The sequence below is a fragment of the Zonotrichia albicollis genome, chromosome 3, assembly GCF_047830755.1.
Source record: "Zonotrichia albicollis isolate bZonAlb1 chromosome 3, bZonAlb1.hap1, whole genome shotgun sequence".
Classification (NCBI taxonomy): domain Eukaryota; kingdom Metazoa; phylum Chordata; class Aves; order Passeriformes; family Passerellidae; genus Zonotrichia; species Zonotrichia albicollis.
The window spans coordinates 65,155,237-65,178,660 of NC_133821.1; the positions used below are offsets into that span (position 1 = coordinate 65,155,237).

The 23,424-nt window shown below is 41.0% G+C and overlaps 1 long non-coding RNA gene across 1 annotated transcript; it reads left to right on the plus strand.

The window, feature by feature from the left end:
* Positions 1 to 286: 286 nt before the first annotated feature.
* Positions 287 to 3,576, plus strand: LOC141728555 (uncharacterized). The gene is made up of 3 exons (XR_012579615.1): positions 287 to 474; positions 2,211 to 2,308; positions 3,055 to 3,576. It is a non-coding gene; the product is annotated as an uncharacterized LOC141728555 (long non-coding RNA).
* The last annotated feature ends 19,848 nt before the right edge of the window (positions 3,577 to 23,424 follow it).

A 23,424-nucleotide genomic window follows, 5' to 3' on the forward strand; every position in this document is an offset into this window, starting at 1 on the left:
GGCTGTTCCGTCCCTCCTGCCGCTCTAGGCGGCCGCGGGGCGCGGGCGCTCCGGCTCCTGGCGGCTCAGGCTCCTGGCGGAGCGACCCGGAGCCGCTCCCGGGTCCCGCGGGCTGTTGCCGCATATTGTTTCCTTGAGAAGTGCCGGGAGGCGGGGGGGCGGGAAGGGGGATCTGCCTGCAGTTGCTCCACGTGCATCAATAGTTGTCAGTAACATCAAACTGACGTCATCCTCGGGTAAAAAGATCTCTCTTTTGTTCTCGTTCCCTCCCACCACTACTTCCCCCCAGCCCCCCTCCCCCCCCCCCCCCCCCCCCCGTTTAAAAAATCAAAAGCCAGAAGAACATTTGCAAAAAATAAAAATAATAAGAACTCCTCTCCCCCACGTTAATTGCAATGCAAAGGGAGATGTTGCATTACGGCTCCTGCCTGGGCTGTGCTGGGCTCTAATGAATGCGCCGAGCCTTTGATCTGGGTGAGTCAGTTGGGTTCAGTTGTGCCGGAAGGTTAGTTGCACATCCTGGCTGATCTGAAATTCGATCAGCAGAGGGGGCAAAGAAAAAGAAAAGCATTTTAATGGGAATCAATAGAGGATCACAGGGTCCTGGAAGGAAATAGGTGTTGATTAAAGATGTGTGGGTTTTGTTAGCGTTTTTCTTTTTTTTTCTTTTTTTTTTTTTTTCCATGTACACGACTTGTTTAAAAATAAATAAACACCAAAAACAGCCCGGCAGAAACGAGGGAGGGCAGGCTGGAAAACAGCTTTCCCAATCACCCGTGTGTTTGTGTTCCAGGGAGGCAGTCAGCAGACCGGGAGTTTGTGCAATGCTTCAAGCTACAGCGCGCAAATTTAAAGCAGTAGGCTCCAAAGGATAGCTCCGGTTCTCACTGCACTGCATTTCTGTGCCTGAGCTGTTTACTAGTGCATTATTAAATAAGCCCAAAACACTCGCCCCTCTCCCCCCAAGCCAACTTGTTTTTTCTCCCTCCCACTTCACCTCCCCCCCTTTCCTGCCTGCTGCCGAGCCACAGGGATTCGAGACACTCGACATGAAGGTGCAGACCTGTTTAGTTGCAGTCACAGGTTTCAAAGCTAAACTTTCTAGGCACGTTTCCACTGTTTAGGAAATACTGAGCTGGAAGGTTCTGTATATGTTGCCTGACTTTACGTGAAAAAGAGGGAATTACAGTTGTGTTGAACATTTTTTCACTCAGAAGGGGGTGAGTCAACTTCCTACACAAAGGCTTGAATCACCCACCCTGCACATTGCAATAAAATCCAGACTCTCTTCCATTCATGTGCTCGTGTACACATGCACGTGCAAAAAATGGGGATTGCAATTGAAGAGCTGGGACAAACTGCTGCTGCTGAAAGGCTGAACATCCCTGGCATGATTATATGCTGGCTGTCATCATAGAAACAGGGCATTGCTGCGCCACGGTGCTCATGTTTTTATCCACATGGGAAACCTTCTGACCACTTCAAGTTCCTTGTTGAGTTGCCATTTCTTCTGGTTTTGCATTCTGGCATGGCTCTCCCTACCTGCTACTAAAGATTTTCCCCATAATTCACAACTGTTGCTGTTAATGGCGTTGCAGTGGTGTGTCCAAGTCCCATGTAGAGCATGCATTTATGCAGGAACTCATTAACAGGCAGCTTTTCAAATGGAGACATTGAGTAGGAGGAAGGACCTCCCAGATTGTAAGGCCGAAGAGGTTTCCTGCCTCCCAGGTAATCATAGGCCATGCTGTCGCATCATGGTGGTGATTGAACATCCTTATCAACAGCTGAATTGTGGTTGCATTGACAATTTCCATTCTGAGTAAGAAATAGAAAGCACTTGTTCTACCTTTATAGTTTTTGCCCAGTGTTTGTTTAAACTAAAAATGTTTTGGGGCACATTTTTGGATATTCTGGCAAATACTCGTCATAATTTGCCTCCGATTTATAGATATAGATATATATATATAGATATATATATAGATATAGATATAAATTATATATTTATATATTAGTCAATGTTTATTTCAGTGATCTTTGAAGAAAATAGTTTCAAATGTCTTTGAGAAGAAAGGCAGTGTTAGATAATATGACCACGTGACCAGATATATACATTTTATAATAGTATGAGGATTTCTTCTCCTGTGAGATTTAATTCATTTATTTTAAAATTATGCTGACAATGATAATAAATTCTGTATTTGCTGCAGGACAAAATGCAGTAGAAAATGGGGTATGACAAGTGCCATTGTCACTCACTATCCTGTGAACACATGGAAGACAATGGAAGGTCAACCACCTAAATAAGGTATATACCTCTTCTAGGTTTGTGCTCATGAAAGGTACCAGATTAACAGCCTAGGAGAATGAAGAGCTTCTTTTATTGTCAGAACTGGTACAATAATGGGATCTTTCCCACACCTTATTTTACTCGTCACTGCCTCAAACCATTTTTCGGAATAGACCACAATTACACACGGAACCTGCATAGACTTGTGTTCTTAAATTTATTTGTAGAGCTAAGTCATTAGTACTAAGAGGCTGTGGAGACCTGAGAGGCTGTGGAGGCTGAGCTATCTGCTGAGAATGCTAAGAAAGTTGTGAATTATTCAATTTTTATGTGAATACTTGTGAAATACCACTGGAACGTTTCATATAAGCCAACATTCAGCAGATTACCTGCATCCATTCTGGCCTAGATTTGATCTATGAATGAATGGCTCTCAAGCCCTTAAAAATGCCCTGGGCAATCCTGTTCTATTATCTCCACCATTGTTTTTCCATCCAGATACCAGAGGGATGAGCACAATCAGCAGAGAAAATGAAAATCAAATTGCCTACCAAGAGCTGACCATATGGGGCAGCTGGTTGCTGCTTCCCAACCCCCTGCCTGATGTCTCTTCCCTGCCTCCAGTGATCTGCTACTGAGTGCTAGTCAGTCCCTGTCACCCCTTCCAAATCTGTTTTTATGCTGCAGACAAGCAAATTTCCTTAGGTTTTGTATTTTCTGAGAATGTATCCTCTTTTCCCTCCACTTTTCTTGTTTCTCTGCAGACTAAAACTGTTTGGTGCGCTCTGCTCCCCGCCCCCCCCGCCTACTTCTGCTCCTTTGAATATGAACACTGGGCCTAGAAATAAGGAAAGGAGGCCAAGAGGAAAATGTGTCTCACTGAAACTTGCCAGATATCCAAGTTGCATGTGGAGAGACAGAGTTTCAGCTCATGCGTCTGGCTCGGACAGCAGCGTAGACCATTAAACATACTGTTGTCTGTCTTGCACTGTCCCGACAGCACAACCCCTTACGCTGATACCTGGAGGGGCTGGGGGGCAAGGGAGGGCTTGGAGTAGTTGGGGTTACTGCTGTGTCGAGCTGAGATAGATCTGGTGGGTTATTGGTGATTTCTGTGCCCAGGGAGGCATTTCATTCTATACCATAAGAATGAGGACGGTGGGACGTGTCTGCAATCAAGTGCTATCACCTGTCATGCAGGTTTCCTCCTGCCAGCTTGTCCCCTTAGACTCTCTGGCCCTTGATTTCTGCAAGGTTCTACAACAGTGATTGATGCAAAGTAGGTTTTTTTGTGGGTTTTCTTTTTTTTTTTTGTTTGTTTCCTTGTTTTTTTTTTGGGTTTTTTTTTTGTTTTTTTGTTGCTTCATGGCAGTTCACACAGCCCAGTAAAAGCTGGATCCCACTGTGCTTGGCACTGTGTAAACTGTGGTACTGTGTGCTGCCACCCTAGGAATTGGCAGTCTAAATAGGCATGGCCAACAAGGTGAGACAGAGGCATACAGGAAAAACCCCCAACCAGGTACCAAAAAAATATCCCCACGTGTTGACTTACAGGCTGACTGTTTTTTGACAGTTCCAAAATAGGTACAGTTTAAAATACCTGTGTTGCTAGATAAAAACACTCTCCTCCCCCAGGCAGATTAACAAAAATTAACAGAAAAAGTGCCGACATGTGTCTGCCACAGTACCTTAACACATTTCTCTGTGCTTTATTGTTCTCAGTCTTTGTTCTCAGACCGTGGAGCACACAGATTGTGTAATACCTCTATTCTGGGACACCTAGGTTAGCACAGTTACTCTCAGCAGGGTGAAGGAGGAACTCTGCGGTAGCTTTAGCTGAAAGTGTTTTACTTCTTGTGGTTTGTGTCCTGACTTTCAGTAATCTTGAGAACTTGAGGACATGTATGCATTTATCAGTCTGGCAGTTTTGAAAATGCAAGTGTCCTAAATGTTAATAATCTTTTTTTTTATGTATGTGTTTGATCTGTAATTTATTTTGTACAATAGAAATATTTTTACAGCACTTGCTATACAAGCACCGCCTCATTCTACTGACTGTGGTTAGGAGAGAAATGATAGCAGCATGTGCTTCCATGCAAAAAAAGAAGGAAAAAAATAAACCTGCTATTACATTAATAGCATCCTGTGACAGAGTCGTAAAAAGTTTGTGCATTGGCTCAGTGCCTCTCTGCCTGGAGTGTCAAGGCTCCTGGTTTCTCCTGTGCTCTGGTGGGGAAGCCGTGGAGAGACAGAAGAGCAATTCCAGATTCTGTGCTGCGAATGCTTTCCTTTCCCACCGGCTGGCTACATCCATGCTTGCAGAGCTTCTGATTAGATCTGCTGTTTTGCCTATGGCAATCTTCACTGCAAACATCCTTCCTTCGTCTATACATCATTTGAGCATCTATACATGATAAGATTGCCACCTTTTATTACAGTAAAAACAGGAGTTTTCTTCTCAATAAGCTTTGCTCCTTCCTCAGCTCTCCAACCACCCCTAGGGGAAGTGAGAAGGACAGGAAAACTTTGAAAAACCTTTCACCTCTTTGTTCTCCTTGGAAGAATGTGGGAAGACTTTTTGTAAAATCCAAGGTAGCCATTCATAAAAGGGGACTTGCCTGGGTGGCATAAAAGTGGGAAACTTGGTAAAGCAGGTACATGTAAATACACAAAAAATACTTAACTGATAAATTCACATTCTTTTCTCTTCAAGGAAAATAATATCCATGTATTTCTTAGCTTACATCTCACTTATAGTCTTTTTTTCCCCTGTTACTTTTAACACCAGGGTCTTGGAGCATTACAATGCATTTCAGCATTAAAATCTTCCTTTTTCACTGTGAATAGATTTGTACTGCAACTAGGCAAGTTCTAATATATTACATGAGACTGAATAAAGATGTTAGTGTACAGAAAATTGAAAAGAAAGGCAGTAGACATGAATAAGCAAATAAATAACTTAATCACATTTTCCTTTGAATGTACAAAATATACTGAGGATCGCATCACTAAAAAACCACGTCTGCTGAAAAAGAAGTGGGTTTTGTGTAAAGACAGATCACGCATCTGTTTGTCTCTCAGTACTTTAAATAGTCAATGTATGCAGTCACTTTGCTTTTACTCTACGATTAGACTTTGGACTAGAGTATGTCTTGTTATATACAGAAGTATATGTGATATGCATTTCCTTGAGAAATAATGCTGTATGTAGGAAATAAACTCTAAGGCCAAGTAGTTCAGCTTCTTATGAGTTCACAATTGTTCTGTATGGTTTGCCATTGAGCACTTTACCTGCTCAAGTTTCAAATGCTTTGTTTGGTGGGACTTCATCATTCATTCTTCATATGAAAATTACCTGCTAGACTAAATCATGTGGTTTCTGAGAAATTCTCTGATACGTTGTCCAAATTTTATTGTTCTTTACATTTAGCTGTACCTACTGCATGTTAGCATCTAAGAAATTCCTTTCCATTCTCTCTGTTCATCACTCATATTTCTAGACAGTGGTTGTTTTGCCCTTGTGTCATGGTTTAACTTGACAGGCGGCAGCTACACACCAGGCAGCCATTCACTCACTTCCCCTCTCCCAGCAGGATGGGGGAGACAATTTGAAAAAAAAGTCCAAATCTCAGATTTAGATAAAGACAGTTTAATAGGACAGAAAAGGATGGGAAAATAATATTATTGTTAATAGTAGAATTAGAATATGCAGGTGACGCACAGTGTGGTTGCTCACTGCCCAGTTCTGGAGCAGTGGCCCCCAGCTGTCTTTCCCCCTAGTTTATGTGCTGAGCATGACACCGTATGGTTTGGAATATCCCTTTGTCCAGTTGGGGTCAGCTGTCCTGGCTGCAACCCTTCCCAACTTCTTGTGCACCCCACCCTACTTACTTGCTGGCAGGGCAGCATGAGATGGAAAAGTCCTTGACGACTGTTTGGCAACAGCTGAAATAACCAGTGTGTTACCAACATGATTGTCCTAAATCCAAAACACAGGGCTACTCCAGGTGCTGGTAAGAAAATTAACTCTATCCCAACTAACGCCAGGATAACTTGTTACCTAAATTAATAAATCCAGCCCCTTCCTTCCCTAATCAGTTGTGTTGCTCTTCTCTGTAGTCCTTTTCAGCGTACTAGCATCCTTCTGTTGTGGAGGTGCCTAGAAGTGGATGCAGTATTCTGCAGAAATCTTCCCAGATGCATATACAATAAGTTTCCTCTTCTGACATTATTCTACTGCATTTGCAGCCCAAAATTGCATCGGTCTTTTAAAATGATATATCTCCTTGAGAACTCATATTCAATTTGTTGCTCGCTGTCACACATAGGTATCTTACCGTGCAGATGCTTTCCAGGTTTTGCTTTCTCATGGACTCTTCATATTTCTGATTATCTTTCCTCAGTATATTAGTCTACATTTTTCTACATTGAATCTCATTTTATTGCCTGTCTACATATCTAACCTTGTTAGTTTCCATTTATACTATTGCTATCCTCTCTGACATTTGCAAGCCTCCTGGTTTATTGTCATTTGTGAATTTCATTAATGTGCTATTTACCTCCTTTTCCAGATCATTAACTGAGATATTAAATAAGAACATACCAAAAACACCCCTGCAGCAAACTGGCTCCATACCTGACCTTCCATCATTACCTGCTGCTTACACTCCTTCAACCACCTTTTCCATTCAGGTCACAGGACTCAGATTCAAGTCAATTTCAATTAGATTTTTCTGAGATCCATTTCAGTTTTTAAAGTGTTTATAGGATTTAGCTCCATGACCTTTTCTCCTTTTATTTCATTGCACAGGTGGGACTGATTCTCCTTCCCCGTGTTTCCATAGATAGCAGTAATGAATTAGACAGTGATATGGGGCGGAGGGGTGGTGGGCATGAATGGCTGCCTTTGATTAAACCAGAATGCAAAATTGTCCCTAGTCTTTGTATTTTCATTCTTATTTATGCACTTTAAAGTTGTCATAATGTTCCTTTTTGTTGTATCCTGATAGGTGATATTTTATTGCTTTTCTTACACTTACGCTTGTAAAAAACCACTTGTATTTCCTTTATTTACTTGGTCATCTGTTAAGCACTTTATTTTATGATGATGTGCTCCTTTTTTCTCTGCAGACTTCATGTAGCTTTGAACATCAGAAACTGGCTGTGTCTCTATTATGTAGATAAAATAAGCCCTGTGAAATAGTTAATTTTAATTTTCATTATTTTTATGATAAAAGATCACAGAGTACAGAGTGTTCTTAAAACTGCTTCTAAAGTAATTTTTTCCTCACCTCTCCTTGAAGCAGCATGACTGAAAGCCCACTGGAGTGAGAAGAGAGTCACTCAGTTCAGTGAGCTTGGGGTCAGTTCCGGAAGCCCCCTGCGCTCTCCTGGTGCAGTGCAACACCGAGATAGAGAGGAGGCCGACAGAACTACTTCTGAGTGTTTTCCATGCGTACTGCATCTGGTGTGATCTCCCTGGCAGCCATGTTCCCAGGTGCTGCTCTGTATTTCATTGGAGCAGCTGGCCAAAACAGATGTGTGTACCAACAAGTGATTTGGAGAAAGAAGCTTTTTGCTGTTATTTAAGGATTGATGTCAAAACTGTGCTGCCGTAGTAATATTCTAAAAGCTGCATGGTTCAGTAATGCCATTGTGAATTTATCACTTACTGATTGCCTGTAAACAACATTTAATGGTCAGATAGGTTTTAGCAGCAAGGGTTGTGGAGAGGAGGGAAGTGCAAGAGGAAGGAATAATGAGAAATCCCGTGAAAAATGTTCTCCCTCTTGTTTCTTTCCCTGGATCTGCTTTTTGTCTGATGAACAATGGAGAAATTAGCCATAGAAAAGAATGCTTCACAATGTCTTTTAGGGAGACAAGGCACCCTAAAAATCCCAGCACCTCCTGAGGTTTTTTCCAAATTCCACTACCATCTTTCCAGTTTTCTCACTGCTTCTGCATTTCCTTCCTTTTTCTGTTCTTAACCACTCCTTGTCCCTTTGCTTTTATTGCCATGACCCTGCAGTGTCCTTATATTAGAAGAAAGCTTTCTGTAACTGGCTTTTAGTAAAGGTAGCCTCTGATTCCAAAAATTATATTTTGAATTAACAAAAGAGTAAGTATGAGTCCACAGTTAGGGCCATAACTTGATAGAAAAGCGAGTTATACTTGGAAGAATTATTCTGGGACTGTCTGTGGAGTTAGGCATATCTAAATATCTTGGAGAAGATATTTCTTGTCGTGGAAGAGGCAAGATTCCATTACTCCTGTTTGCTTTGGAGATGTTGAATTTTCTGAAATTGGTCTCAGTCACCTTCATTAATAGAAGAGGCAAATCTGTGACTTACCTTTTATCAATTGGTATGAAAAGATCCACAATGACACTGGACAATTACAGTTTTGAGGGAAGGAAGCTATGAGGTCTAGTAACATATATATGATGTGTGCTGATTTCTGGTTTTTTCTATATGTTTAAGATCCTGATCTTAAAGGATGTATTTGTCACAGTTTCCCCATCTGGAAACTCAGATAACCATACACTCTGTCTCCCTCCAGGACTATGGCAGACCTAGAGCTAGGCAGATTGTCTGACGTGAAGCTGTGGAAATAAATAAGACTGCCATTATTCTTGTTGAATGCCTTTGAACACTGTCTATCTTTCATAATTCTGTCAGTGGCATCTGATTTAACAGCTGCTGAGTGTCCACTGCTTGTGTTGAGTTCAGCTGGAGCTGAGGGGCTGAGCACTGATCTAATTCACAACCAGGCAGTGGAAAGGCATCCAAAATGCTTTTTCTGCTGTGCTGCTCCACAGGCGTACATTATGCAGTCCAATATTTTTTCTCCTCAGCTTTTTAAAAGCTAGTAACTGTACAAGCTCTAAACAAAAATGTGGAGTATGGTCCTTTAAAATGTTTGTTGCAAAGCATTTTTCTTCTTTCGTTAAACTAAACGCCTGCATTTTGGGTGAGATGTGGAATAATGTTAGAGTCCAATGGGAGGATAGCTTGAGGTAGGAAAGGGTGAAAGTGATAGCTTGGTCACTGAGTGGTAAATCTCTACTAATCTTCAAAGCAAGATATAACTCAGGATTTTTCTTCTGTTTCTTTCCAAGCGAAGGCCATTGTGTTTCCATCCTTGGCTGTGTCAGCAGTGATAGCCCTTTTTTCCAGCATTGATTGTTGACTTCCCCTGACACCATATCACAACCCATTAGTGCTGAAAACTGACAAGCCCAGCTGCAACAGCAAAATGGCAAGTTTAAAAGAAAATATACAAGGGACAGGCACAGAATGCTATTAGTATGAAAAAGTAGTTGTTTTTTGTCTTACCTCTGTAAAGGTCAAGAATGCAAACATTTTTTTCTATTGCTAACAACAACTTGTGTATATTTTGAACTAACAAAGCCATTCTCTCTGTCTGTTTTTGTGGATTTTTTTTTAAATTCAAGATGTATGTGGGTTTTACAAAAGCAACCATGTTGAGGTGAATGAAAAAGATTCCTTCCTTTAGGAAGCTCACAGGGAGTGTTGTGCTTATACATATGTATGGGTATGAGGGTTTTTGTAAGGCAGAGACATTTCAGAGAAATTAATGGCTCAGCAGTTTCTGGGTACTGCGATCCCATCATCAAGCTTTTGTGTTGTCTGAAAAGTAGGATTTCTTTTTTCCTTTTTTCTTTTCTCTTTTTTCTTTTTTCCTTTTTTCTTTTTTCTTTTTTCTTTTTTCTTTTTTCTTTTTTCTTTTTTCTTTTTTCTTTTTTCTTTTTTCTTTTTTCTTTTTTCTTTTTTCTTTTTTTTTTTCTTTTTTCTTTTTTCTTTTTTCCTTTTTCTTTTTTTCTCTCTCTCTTTCTCTCTTTCTCTCTTTCTCTCTTGTCTCTTTCTTTCTCTTTGCTTCTGGAATTGCATGGTTGTGTCAGCACTCTGGGCGGTAGAGTAAGAGTAATGGCAAAAGTTCCTTCTGATTGTACAGGTGATTTCCCGGGGGAAGAAAGCAACAGCCTTCATTGTCCCAATGCTGTGTACTTAGAGAGATAATGGGGCTTGAGCAGGGGCAGATAACTCTTCAAACCTTAGTGCCAAGGTCCCCATTTGATACCAGATGAAAGGCAGAGTGTATACTTTGCTCTGTCAAAGCCCAGGGGAGACTGGAACACAAGCAGAGCCCAACAGCTCTCTTGGCACCCAAATTTGTTGCAAATGATTGTGTAACAGCAGCAGCAAAGGAGCAACAGTGGTGGAAAACTGGTGAAATTTATTATTTTTTTTTGTCTTTTGAGGAACAGCCTAGAGAGGTGGGTTTGTTCAACAGGAGGAGGCCCATGGAGACCTCATCACTCTCTATGACTTCCTGAAAGGAGGTTGTAGCCAGATCAGGGCTGTTCTCTCCTGATGTCCCTGCAGTGAGAGGACTGGAGGAGATGGCCTTAAACTGAGGCAGGGGAGATTCAGATTAGATATTAGACAAATTTTTTCACCAGTAGGGTGATCAGTGATTGGAATAGGTTGTCCAGGAAAGTGGTAGAGTCACCATCCATGAAAGTATTCACGAGGCACCTGGATCTGGTGCTGGATGATGTGGTTTAGGGGTTGCAGTGGAAGTGCTGGGTGCTTGGCTGGACTGGGAGATCTTGAAGGTCTCTTCCAACCTTGATCATTCTATGATTCTATGAAAATAATTCAAAACAAAACAAAACAAAACAAAACAAAAAAAACCCCAAAACCTCAATCAATCAAAAAACCCCAAACATTAAGACTAAAAGTCAAATCAAGTCAAAACCCCAAGATTTATTTGGAATCCTGTAGAGCAGTGTAGATACAGAAGAACTTGGGTTAACAAGGTAATGAATTTCTTTTTGAACAGGTGGGAAGGTGGGATTATTAAGACTTGGTTTTGCAAATTGATAGCTATGGACACAAAGGACGCTAATCTCAAATAATCTATTTAGACAGTTCTGTTATCAAAACTATGAGTTCTTTCAAACTTGTGCCTATGGACATTCATGTGGCAGTAGCTGCTTGATCCCACATTGTGCTGGAATGTTGCAAAGCAATGATTTCTGCCCCAAAGTGCTTGCACCGAAAAACCCTGCTCATCAAATAAAGGAAATTATACTCAATTTTGTTGTGGAAACCCAAGTCTTACAAACCAAGTGACCTATCCAAGGTTATACTCTGCACCTCTCCTGAAGACTGACTGCTGTGTGCTTAAGTATGGATTTACAAGGTCCTGCCTATTCTCTCAGATTTCTGGGTGATTCTCCAAGCATCTATTAAATGCTTTTGTATGATGTATCTCAAAGTGTGTGGATAGGGAGTGACCACATCAGAACACACAATTAAGGCAGAGTAGCTAAAATTGAGTTACTTATACCCTGCTTTCTCATCTTCTTTCTCATTTATTTAAACCATGGGTTAGTGACTGAGGATGAGCTGAGCTCCATTTAGGCTGCATTTGAGGCTTCTTTGTTTTTCCTTTGTGAAGGAAAGATTGTGCTTGCTTGACCAATCCAAGAGCTTAATGAAGATCTCAGACATGTTTTTGAAATTTTGTATTAATGCATTGGGATTTAGGTCTAGTTTATCCTCACATGTTAGCTACAGTTTAAATTGTGGATCAGATTCCAGAGGGATGCTTACCAACTTTTATTTTTATGGGTTGGGGCAGGTAATGCAGAATGATCTTACGCTGAATATGAATTTATAGCCATGAGGAAGCTTTATTATGGCAGTCCTAGTCTAGTAAATCATGGGCAGCCTTCTCCAAATAGCCAAAATTTTTGTAAATGCTCAAGTATCCAAAAATCTGACTTTGTCCGTATTTATACTGAAGCCACGACAGCTGTAGTAAATCAGGCTTCAAACGTCCTTGGAGCAGTTACCTCTCACAAAGAAAGAAAAAAGGATAACTTCAAGTAGTTAAAACAGGGGAAGACAGATGAAGGCATGATTGCACTGAGTTAGTACTTGCCTGCTTAATGAACCTAGCTAATCCAGTTGTCTGGGTCTGACTACAGAGCCTGCTGCTAGATTTTTCAATATGAAGACCACAGTTTACTTCGTCACTTTGGACATAGATTACCTCATTTCTGAGATTTTATATTAATACTCAGTCATTCCTTATCAACTTTACAAAGCCAACATGGGTCTAGTGGCAGAAAAGCATGGAAGGAAGACTTCCCATCATTAGGGTTAGGCTGAAAGGCATTTCTTTGTGTTATTCAAGGCTCTGTATTTTCACTGAAGTTCATGTCTCAGTGAGTCAGTCCAAAAACAGTATTTAGTGAGATTTCATCTGTTTATTAGTTTAAACTGTTGTAAACTGAGATTTCATCTGTTCATTAGTTTAAACTGTTGTAAACCATGTCTACCATGGTTAACTTTAATAAAAATAAGAGACAAAGCCAGACAAAATGGAGAATAAATTATTGCTTACATGTAAACTAATGTTTCTAGAAGAGTATCTGTCTGTGTTATACATGATGGTTGGTTTTGGATTGGTCCTGACTATAACTGTGGGTGGCACTGAGACCTGGATGTAGAGGCAGAGTTGATGTGTTTACAGGCAAATAGGTTAAGTGCAGGTGGAACTTGACTTGTGCAGTGCTGGCTCCCTCATCTTCTGGGCATCTGAGTGAAAAGCCTGCCATGCAGTTTGCCAGCTGTCGATAACCCTGAGCAGTCTCAGTCAGCCGTACTCCACTTTGACAGGTATCTAAAATCTCAGTTATCTGAGCTGCTCTGTTCTGTGTGCTGCTTTTGTGCCTTCTGAGATACCATGGGGGAGAGTAGCAGTGCAGACTAAGCCATCCACGCTGTTTCAGATATTGAAAGGAAACTGGATATCATGGAAGTTGTTGCTAGAAGTGTACTGTTTCTCTTTAATCAGTCCTCCCAGTGCTAAAATAGACACTAAATGAGGAAACAAAATATCTGTGTTTGTGAACAAGCATCTGGAACTCTGCTGTACCTAGTTTTTCTTAAGACTATTAACGAGCGCTATCACTTTTAAGGGTGCTTAAAAACTCACTCTTTAGCTTTAATAAGAAATTTCAGAACTTCCTTAGGCAGCAGACACTTTAGGTGTAAGGCAAAACAATAAAAGGCGACAATTTATTTAGTTCAGTTTCAACTCTCCCGACCTCCTCTCCCCCAAATGCAGAGTGGGTAGTCCTCACCAACTAAATGTGTCTTGTATTTTTTTTTCAGTGCTGTCTGGGCAGAGGGGCCGTATGGGACATGCCTACCATTATGAGAGGGACTAAATTTGGAGTAAAAATAAGTCTTTCTGTTCTTTTAAGGAATTTTCCTCCTCCAGAAATTACCTGGAGTAGTGGTAGCAGCCAGATGTAATGGTAGCATAAAGGAGGGAAACTAGATTCCTGGAAAATCTTGCAAAGCAGTTAACATTCTGAATTCTTTGGACAATAGGTATCATCTCTCAGAATAAGCTGGACTCTGATTCAGGTACTGAATTAAGTGAATGTTTTTTAAAATCCGCTCAGCCTACTGAGCTTTATTGGAAACCTGTCTCTTATTTTGGTGTGTGAGATTTGAGCTCTTTCACGGCTCTGTCTCAGAATAACCTGAAAGACTCTAAGACCTGACTTCTTCAGTCCTTTCAGGGTTTTCAAGAATTTTGCTATGAAAAGTCTCCCTTGGAAATTCCTTCTTTTCTGCTGAGGATACAAATTTTTCCTCTTAATATCAGTGACATATACGAATGCATAGCAGAGGTTATACGTGGAGGTGTTTTGTCTCTGAAGGAGAAAGGCAGCTTACAGGTGCCATGGGGTGAGCAGCACCAGCTGATGTGGGAGGGAGTGAAGTTATGTCCCATTTCTGTTCCCTTTGAGAAGAGCAGCCCTTCAGGGTGCTTGCACTTCCTCACTGGGTGTGCCGAGCTGGCAGGCAGTGACAGAATGGAGACACCTCAAGTAGCTTTTAGCTGTTCTTTTGGTTGCAAGGAGTAGTTTGGTTGTGACAATTCAGAGCTCAGTAAAAACAGCTGATTTATTTGGCAACCCAGCTCCTGCATCTCGATGATACCCTAGAACATACTCATTGCCTGCAGAGATCTAGGATTCTTATTTCCCTTCCCCTGTGAAGAACCAGGCTTTGGCCACTTTTGTGCAAGACAGTTACTTTTGTAGCAGTGACCTGTGAGTTAGTTCTTTTATATCATGTTTGGGCAACTAAATAATTAGCCTTCTTCGGAAAATGCTGAGTCTACAACAGCTCCCAGTGAAGTGAAGAGAATTACAGACTACTCAGCAATCTGGAAAATGAGACCTATTACTTATTAAATATGGAGCTGGGAAGGTAATTTATGCTGTTCATTTTAAAATTTGAAGCTGCATAAACTACAGCTTGAATTAAGACTCTACACGTACAAAATTGCTAAAGGTCTGGTAAATGACAAGTAATTCTTTCTATAAGTGATTATCAGTTGGTTACAATGTCCAGAAAGTTTAGGGTTTTTTTTAATTCCTCCTAAAAATACTTATAATATACCCATTTGTGTACCTTTAATGTACCTTTGACCTCTGTAGCCTGAAAGTATTGTTCTTTTGTCAATTTAATATCTCCAGAACATTATGTGCGGTCATGATATATTTGTGGAAGGGATTCTTTGGTTGAAATGTCTGCTGGCTTAAGTCAGCTGGGGCTGACTTCAATCCAGCACAAGAATCTCAGTTTGGGGACCCAAAGAATGGGGCACTGTAGTCCTGTGGACAGCTTAACCAGGCAGGGAGTGGAACCAGGTTCTCTGAATAGCCTTCCTTTGTCCACCATCATGAAATCAAAAAGCAAATCTTTTGAAAAACATCAGGCAGTAATTCCCCTGGGGCTTTCCTAGACTCATCCATCATGGGGAAAATCTAATTTTCCTTCTTTCTCTATTGTACTCCAAGAAGCCTTGTGACCAGTTAGATCATTTTAGCTTTAAACATTAACTTTGATAAGACATTTTCAATTAGTACAGTCTTTTCAAAAATTAGACCATAATCTTACACTCATGCCCTAGGAATTATGATGCATTCTTTCTGTTAAATGTTAATGATTTTTAAGTGAAAAGTATTTTGTTTATGATACTACTCTTGAATAATAATAACTAGTAGTAATGTTGTAACAGATTTCTTTTAATGGTCTAGGAGGCTTCCACCAGAGAGTTGACTTGAAACTGTTTTACTCTGGTAAAGTTCTCATTTACCTGTGTTTATATGTTATTAAAGTGTCAGGCCTAGTGTTTTGGTTAGGCTATATCCCAGTTACACCCAACTATTAAAATGTCCCTTTATTAATTCACTAATTTCATGACTCCTTCCAAAACATTCTACAAAGATATTTTGCCAACTCTGTTTACATAAATTCCCCATTGTACTTTGCATTTTTATTAAATAGAATTGGTGTTTGAAATAGCTTGTAAATTGACAGGATACAAATTAGTGGAAAAGCAGACATTAAAGAGTCAGTGATGTCTCTGGGTGAGCTTTGGAAAACATTCTATTTAGAACCAATTGTATGGATGTATAATTTATTTTTCTGCTTTCCCCTTCCTACATTTGTTATAACTAGGGAAATTTGCATGAAAATTGGTTGTGGGTTTTTTTCAATGTTTACCTGTTTTGACTGTTTCTTTTATATGTGTCTGTTGTTTTAATGCTTGTCTTATGACATCACTGTTCATTGCCAGGGGGCTGATAGTGATGTCACAGAAGTGATGGCTTGTAGGACTGAATGCTTCTTGAGACTGTGAGTGAATATATAAAACCCTTTTTTCTCTTGGGCCACCAGTTTTTGCTAGTTGATGGCTGTCATTCTCCTGTGGAGCCAAAAGCCATCATGTCAAGGCCAGTGTTTTTGCCTATGTGTCACCAAACGGCCATGCCTGACAACTTCACTGCAGAAAACCAAGTGTTCCTGATCACAGGAGACCATGTTTCCTTGTAATTCTTAGTCAGGACACAGATTTAATTGGGGATGAGGACTCCACTGGAGTTTGTCTTGTGTTTTCTACATCATATCTCTTCTTTGTCTAAATAGTCACCTCTGCCTCTCTTAATTCAAATCCAAAACCTTCCAGGAAAATGAAACTCCTCTAGTACAGTTTGGGCAAGGTGGGAAACTATGGCTCCATGTCAAGGAATAAGCAGTAATGAAATTAATCACAAACATCTTTCTTGTGTATATAGGTTTATATGAATGAGAAGTGACAGAAACAGGACAGTGCAAGAAGAAAAAATCTATCTAAATACATATTTTCCAAAATGTTCCTGGAGTTATTGGAAGCTCCTTGAAAGCATCCCATGTCTTTTCCAGTAGTAGATGGACCACAAGAGGGCCAGCCCTTATGAAACCAACTTCCTCTAATGTATCCGGACAGTGGATCTGTTATATCTGTTGTATTGCTGGGCAGAAAATGGAAAGACAGTGAGCACTCCTTTCACTTTTTTTCCCCTTCATGCTCAAAATCGTCTCCCATACCTCGAGTCTCCTACTGAACATGACCCAGCGGTCAAGCTGCAATCGCTCCCCTCCAGCAAGCAGGAGGTGGCTGGGCTGCTCCTTTAGCAGCCCACGCTGGTAACAGCGCACCGCCGCTCGCCCCGGGGCTTCTCACAGAGCGACTCGAGCTGCTCTGGCCTCCCTCTGATGACTCGGTTTGTCATTTCTGTCAGTCTGTGGCACATACACACACACACACACACACAGCAGCTTCCTGTGGCCTCAGGGGCCTGGGATCCTCTTTTCTTTGAGCCCAGCTCTCCTGCACACCACTGGCTGCATTGCAGTCTATTACCTGCAATAGGCTCTGACCTCTTTCTGGGCATCTTTAAACACCCTGCCGTTGAGCACCAATGGCAGGCAGGCAGTTGCCCTGTTTGCTGGTGTCTCTCCCTTGCTTTCAAATTACCTCTTCAAAGTCCATTTGGTATCAATGGCTTGGGGTTTTGTTCTTTTTTGAATGGTGGTGGTTGTCTTTGATATCAGGATTTTAATTTTTTTACTCTGAAGGAAATAAAGATGCGCTTGTCCGTTTTAGGTGTATTTGAATAATCACTAAAAATAACATGAAAAAATCAGGGCTCTGCTCTGCAAAGTAGCTCTCAATCCCCTGAAGAGTAACATGGGTCTTTCTGACTCCACACAGGCAGACAGGCCTAATTCAGCTGTCTGTTGCATGGTATGTTTAAGTGGTTTTGTAAAACAGTGTTCCCTAAATGTTGACAGCTTAATGGATTTCATTAGTGGCTGCCTACCGGCTGAGGGCTCAAACCTGCCCCCACCAGGGTTAGCTCAGATCAGTTCAGATGTGGCTGTTTGGACGACCACCCTCATCCTGTCAGGGCTGCTCCTAGAGATGCATCTGGAGACCTGAAACAAGAGCAGGCATCTTCTGTGCCTCCAAATCCTCAGCACAGTGTGGGCCGTGGCTGTTGGGTGCATGTAGTCGTGTGTCCTTCTCACTAGGCAGAAATGTCTCCAGGGCTCCATTGCACACCCAAAGACATGTGGGTCTTCTCAGGGTCTCTTTCCAGACTGCCATGCAGGTGAACTTCCTCGGTTCACTGTTTTGGGGAATGAAGGAGTGTCTCTACTATGCCAAAACATGCTTGCGCTACATCCCCTGTGCCTGTGAGACCTGTAGCTGCATAGAGCATCTGGGGGCCCTCCAAGTCCAATTTCCATTAGCAAATAATGTTCATGATATTGTTCCAGTCACTGCCTGTTAAGTTGAATAACATATGAAAGATAGCTTCATCAAGGTAAGTAATAGCTGAATCAAGTCTCTCTCTCTCTACACACTCTGTGAGGTCAGAGGAAGCTTGACTGCTTTGTCTGGAATATGTGTTGGAGGGGAAACACTTTGATGGGGAAAGCATTAAAACTAACAATATGAAATCTTGGAATAGACTGTAATTTTATTCCTTTTTCTGAACAAAGCAAAGAAAAATAGTGTCTTAAGAAGCCATGAGTGTAACTGAAAGCCCATTTTAATCAAATAATTGCATGTTAAGCTGTCCCCAAACTGAAGAGGACACTCCAAAACTAGCAGAAGTAACTTTTTTCTGACATATTGAAAATCTAGAGCATGACAGTTAGCTGTAACAATTACAAATTGAAGGCAAGTCATATAGTTAAAAATTAATTCCATCATCTATTCTGTGATGTGTAATGATTTCCTCAGATTTCTTTATCTGGGGGGCAGGTCTGAAAACTCCTGTGTTTAGTGCCTGTCCAAAGACAGTTTCTCCCCTGCCCATCCTGAGAAGAGCTGTGTGAGGTGCCTGTGTCTGCATTAGGCACTAGGGAAGAAGGGTGCAAACTACCCATCAACTTCGGCATTCTGAGCATCAGGACTGCAGCTCAGCTGTGCCTGATGACACACCAGCAATTTCCCTCTCGGGTTTTGGGTCCAGGTCTGTCCCATGCCCAGTTCAGTTAGATGGTCCTCACACTGCTCAGATGGTTTAGGTCAAGTTTATTCTTGTGTCTCTGCTGCCATGTGGATGCTGTGTTCTGGAGCAGGGGAGGGAAGGCACCTAAGGGAGAGGCAGCCTCTCCATATGCAGCATACTCTTTGCCTGGCACCTTAGTCTTTCCTGCAGCCTTCCTGTGCCTGCTGATGGTGCAGGTGAGGCAGTCGAAGAGGTCTTCATTCATTTTGTAGCCAGCCTGATTATGCAGCTTTTTGGGACCCATTTTACTATTACCTCCTTATTTAATGCACTTTTTTTCTCTTTTTGTTCTCCAGTAGCAGCTTTTTCAGGCCTGCAGTAGAAAGTAGGCAAGAGCAGTGAGACATATAAGCAGGTCTTTCATACTCCAGTAGAGGTCAGATACCTACCTACAGTAAAGGAGCTAATTCATTACAGCATGATAGATTATAACAGCTTATTTGGAGCCCTATTATATAAATCACTTAAATGTGTATTTACATAACATTCCTATTAATTACCACAAAGACTGTAATGACTGTGAGCTGTTCTAGTTTATCTTGTAAATATGTATTTAAGCAATTCTGTTGCAGGTAATATTTAATCAATAGACCGTAACAGATCATTAATCATGCCAAACCTTTGTGCAAAAAGTGAAATTCTACTGGTGGAGTGTAATGGATCCCTTGGAGTACCATATAACATATTACACTACTCCTATTAAACCTTGACAGTGCCACCAATTATACCTGTTAAAAGCCTTAATGTGACCTCCTGTATGGTAGGTTTGTGTATTGACACACGGCCACATACTTTTCTTGAGGTAAAGAAGTCAATAAGTTACTCAGCAGTGATTCTTTTGGACACTTGCTAGGAGCTGAAAAGACAAGCTCTGTGGGGATGCACCTGCCATATATTTTCTTGGCCAAAAGGTTACTGAGTAAAAACATTTATGTAGAGTGTTTATATGTGTGCCAGGTGTCTGTTGCGTCTGAGCACCACACAAGAGTATTCTGCAGCCTCAGTGATGGCAATGGCTCTGGAATGAAAAGAAGCATTACTCTCATCCTTACTTTGGAAGTGGAGAAAATCCAGAGAGACAGACCATGTGGAGCACTCAGGACATAGACATATAACAGAGGGGACCCTGCTCTGTTGCTATCAGGCAGATGACCATCAATTTACTTGAATGAAGGCAAGTAATGCTGCTGTCTTTATGGAAACCTAAGACATTATCTCAGTGAAAACATGCATATGTTCAGGAGCCAATGTTTAAGTGGTAGTATTTTGGTGGTCCTCACAAAACCATTCAAAACACAGGTGCAAAAAATTGAGATCATCATCAGGGAGCCATTTTTTAAAATACTTCATGCACAGAGCAAATAGAACAGAGAAAGTAAAAACTTAAAGTGCTTTAAAGAGCGCCAGTGAAAGTCCTAAGGGTTTTGTTTCCTTCATACAGTACAGAAGACAATTCATGTCATCAGAAAGTAGAGAACGTGAGAACAAAATTTTGCTTACTTTACCTGTGCCAGCAGCCCAACTTGATTTTAAGCAGACTGCTTGGGAGAGGCAGGTGAGCAGGATTTTCTGCAGAACTGAATTATCAAATATCATAACTGTGCCACTGCAAATCCAAATGATGTAGTGCATGCATGCTTGCCAAAATGTCCTGGGAAGTTGGCCTTGAGCTCTAGCTGAAGGCCAGCTTAACAGCTAACAGCTGAGAGCCAAATTGTGGTCACGTTAGTTGGTCACTGGCATCATGCAGGACTACTGCACGGTTAAGGTGTACCATCCTGGTGCCCAGCCTGGGAATGCAATTCTAGAAACTCTTTGTCTTCTGTCCTGAGCACACCATGAAGTTTGTGCTGAACAACAGGAGGATTCATGGCTGAAATAGTGAGGAAGTCTTAGTTCAAGGCCATAACGTATTGGCAAAGCTTTACAGGAAGTCTGTGCATTGCTGGCTCGGGCCAACTCCACCGATCTCTTGTTTTCATAGGCACCAAATTAATTTAATTTTTTAAAAAGGCTTTTATTAATGGTTCCTTTGGAGGTTTTGCAATCTGTTGTCTAATGCAAGCTTTCATTAAGTTAAAAAAATTCTCTGCAATAACGTTCTCCTGTGTAATGACTAATCAATATATGCTAATCGTTTGCCAAATATATTGTGTACAGAGAAATGGTTATGAAGTCAGATGACTGTCAAAAAGGAACAAAAACCCCTCAACAAAAATCATAAAACCCCCCACCTTTAAAACCCTTCTTTAATACCCACAAAGGGTACTTTTATATGTACAAGATTGACCAGTTTTTTACTTTTGAAAATTAGTATAGAAATTTTATTAGCTGGCATGAATATTCAATTCAAATGATTTTTTACAGCTAAGTTATAAACCTGTGGAAAACATGGGAGGCCAACTCAACCCTGAGCATAGTGGTGAAGCTGAGTGCTGCTGTAATAAAGTAATCTATTAAAAGGTTATCTTTCGTATAAGATTGCTTTCCCTAAGCACCTAAGCATATTAACAACATCGGAAATGCTCTTGTGATTATACACACCTCAGAAAAGGTTTTAAATTGCCTTCTTTGTCCACACTTGTAAAAACATCTCAGTCACTCTGTGATCTTATTTTACCTACGCACCTTAAACCTTGTAAAAGCAGAATGGAAGAAGCAATCACCCATCAGAGAATTGCTCATAGGTGAACTTTGGCCATCTCTAGTGGCATTAATTTTGCTCTCTGTGAACTGCACTTGACACTCTTGTAAGGTCTGGAGAATTCTTTCCGTCTTTGACTGGCCTACATGACTATTTGCTACTAATTTGCGCATCAAAGATGATGCACTGGGAAAAAATATAGTTAATTTAGTCTCTGAAGAACAGCTTTATGGTTAAACCCTTCAACTTTCTGGGAGAGACTGCTCTTTACCTTTTCAGTCAGTGCCAGTGAAATCGGCAGTGTGCTTGCATGACTGGGAATGGAAGGAGTGGGTACAGCAGCAAGGCAGGAAATGTGCTGCTTTAACCACACCAACTTCATTCGTGTTTGAACTCCAGCTGCCTTTTCCCTGTTTGCTGACCATACTAATGAACCTAAACGCCCTGCAACACTGTTGCCATCATCTTTCCATATACTGCAGGAATATATTGTATATAACACAGTAAGAAACATGTATAACATAGTGTATAACCTATTTGCTTCTGGTGTGGACCAGACACCAAGACCAGCAAAACAGTTTCTGTCAATCCCATAGAGCAGAGAGAAGCACAGCGGTTTGAAAAACACTGGGATTTTTAGACATAAAGGGGGTGGGAATACTGTTTAAAAGTTGCTATGTCTCTTTGCCTTGTTAGAGATCTGATTTTGCTTTCCTACTCAGACAAAAATACCTTTGATTTTAAGCCCTTGTAGAAATTCCTTTTGAAAATTTTCAGCTGACTCCACTTGGCAGCTAGGTTTATGAAGGAACATTTTTATCTGTCTCCAGTCTTCTGGGGCTACTGGTTATTTGGTGAAGAGCATTTGAGCTAATGGAGCTCACTTGAATTCCCCTTAGGAATAAGATTCTTTCCTGAATAAGGACTGCGGGATCAGTTATTAGCTGTTCTGCTGAATAAACTGAATACCCATGGAGCTTTTTAGCTTCTCCTTTGTGAAACCCATGGCTTTTAGAAAGGTCTGTGATGGTTCTGGTGATTTTTATTGTGATAATACTCCTAAATGCTCAGGCACAGCTGAGAGCAGTACTAATATTCACCACATGCTACCTACAAAATTGCTATGGTGGAAGCATGGGGTCCTTGCCCTGAGCGCTTCATGGTGTCAGGTTTTTCAAGATGATTCGTTGAAGAGTTCTACTTGCTGGATTTTATTTCTAAAATCATCTTATTTCCAAATGTTAATTCTCACAATGGAGTATCAGTTATAAATGCATATGTTACTGGTGTATTTTATCATACTTAAGAGGACTTCATAACATCTCCCTCAGCAGTTTGATTAAATGAAAGTATTAGTTTCCTCCTCTGGAAGGGAGAAAGCTGTGCAGTTTGGGTCTAGCTGTAGCAAACTGATGAAAAACTTATACAGAACTTAATGGAAAAATCTGGCAGATTTAAAAGAAAAATGTCATCCACCACACAACCCTCTGGGATGATTCAAAACCAGATGAGAAGAGACTAGCATAATTTCATACCTCTGTATTTGTGGAGCAATTTCTTAAAAGCTGAATATTGTCTTTTCTGTGAAATTTTTACCAGTATTGAGTCAAAAAGACCTATTTATAATACTTTTGGGTTTAACACTTTCCAGATCAAGGCTGGAGGAAAGAGTGATGAAAGGTGAAAGGATATGGGGAATCTGTTGCAATGGTGTATTCCTCTGTTGAATCACAGACAGGAAGCATGATCATGCACAAAGCATTTCTGGGGTGGAAAGTGTGTCTCCTGAGCTCTCCCCACTCCCAAAGGCTGGGTGGAAGAAATGCCTTTTCAGTGTTAAGGGAGGTGCATGTGGTGTGGTGTCATTAGTTGTTTAGGTCAAGACTTGCCCTACTCAAGCCGCACCTATATGGTAGGTGAGACTGGATAAGACGGTCAGGTGGTCCCTTTTGGGCCTTCATGGTACAGGAAAATCCTGCAAATCATTTGCATAGAACAGTGTCAGCAGGTATGCTTTCATTTCTT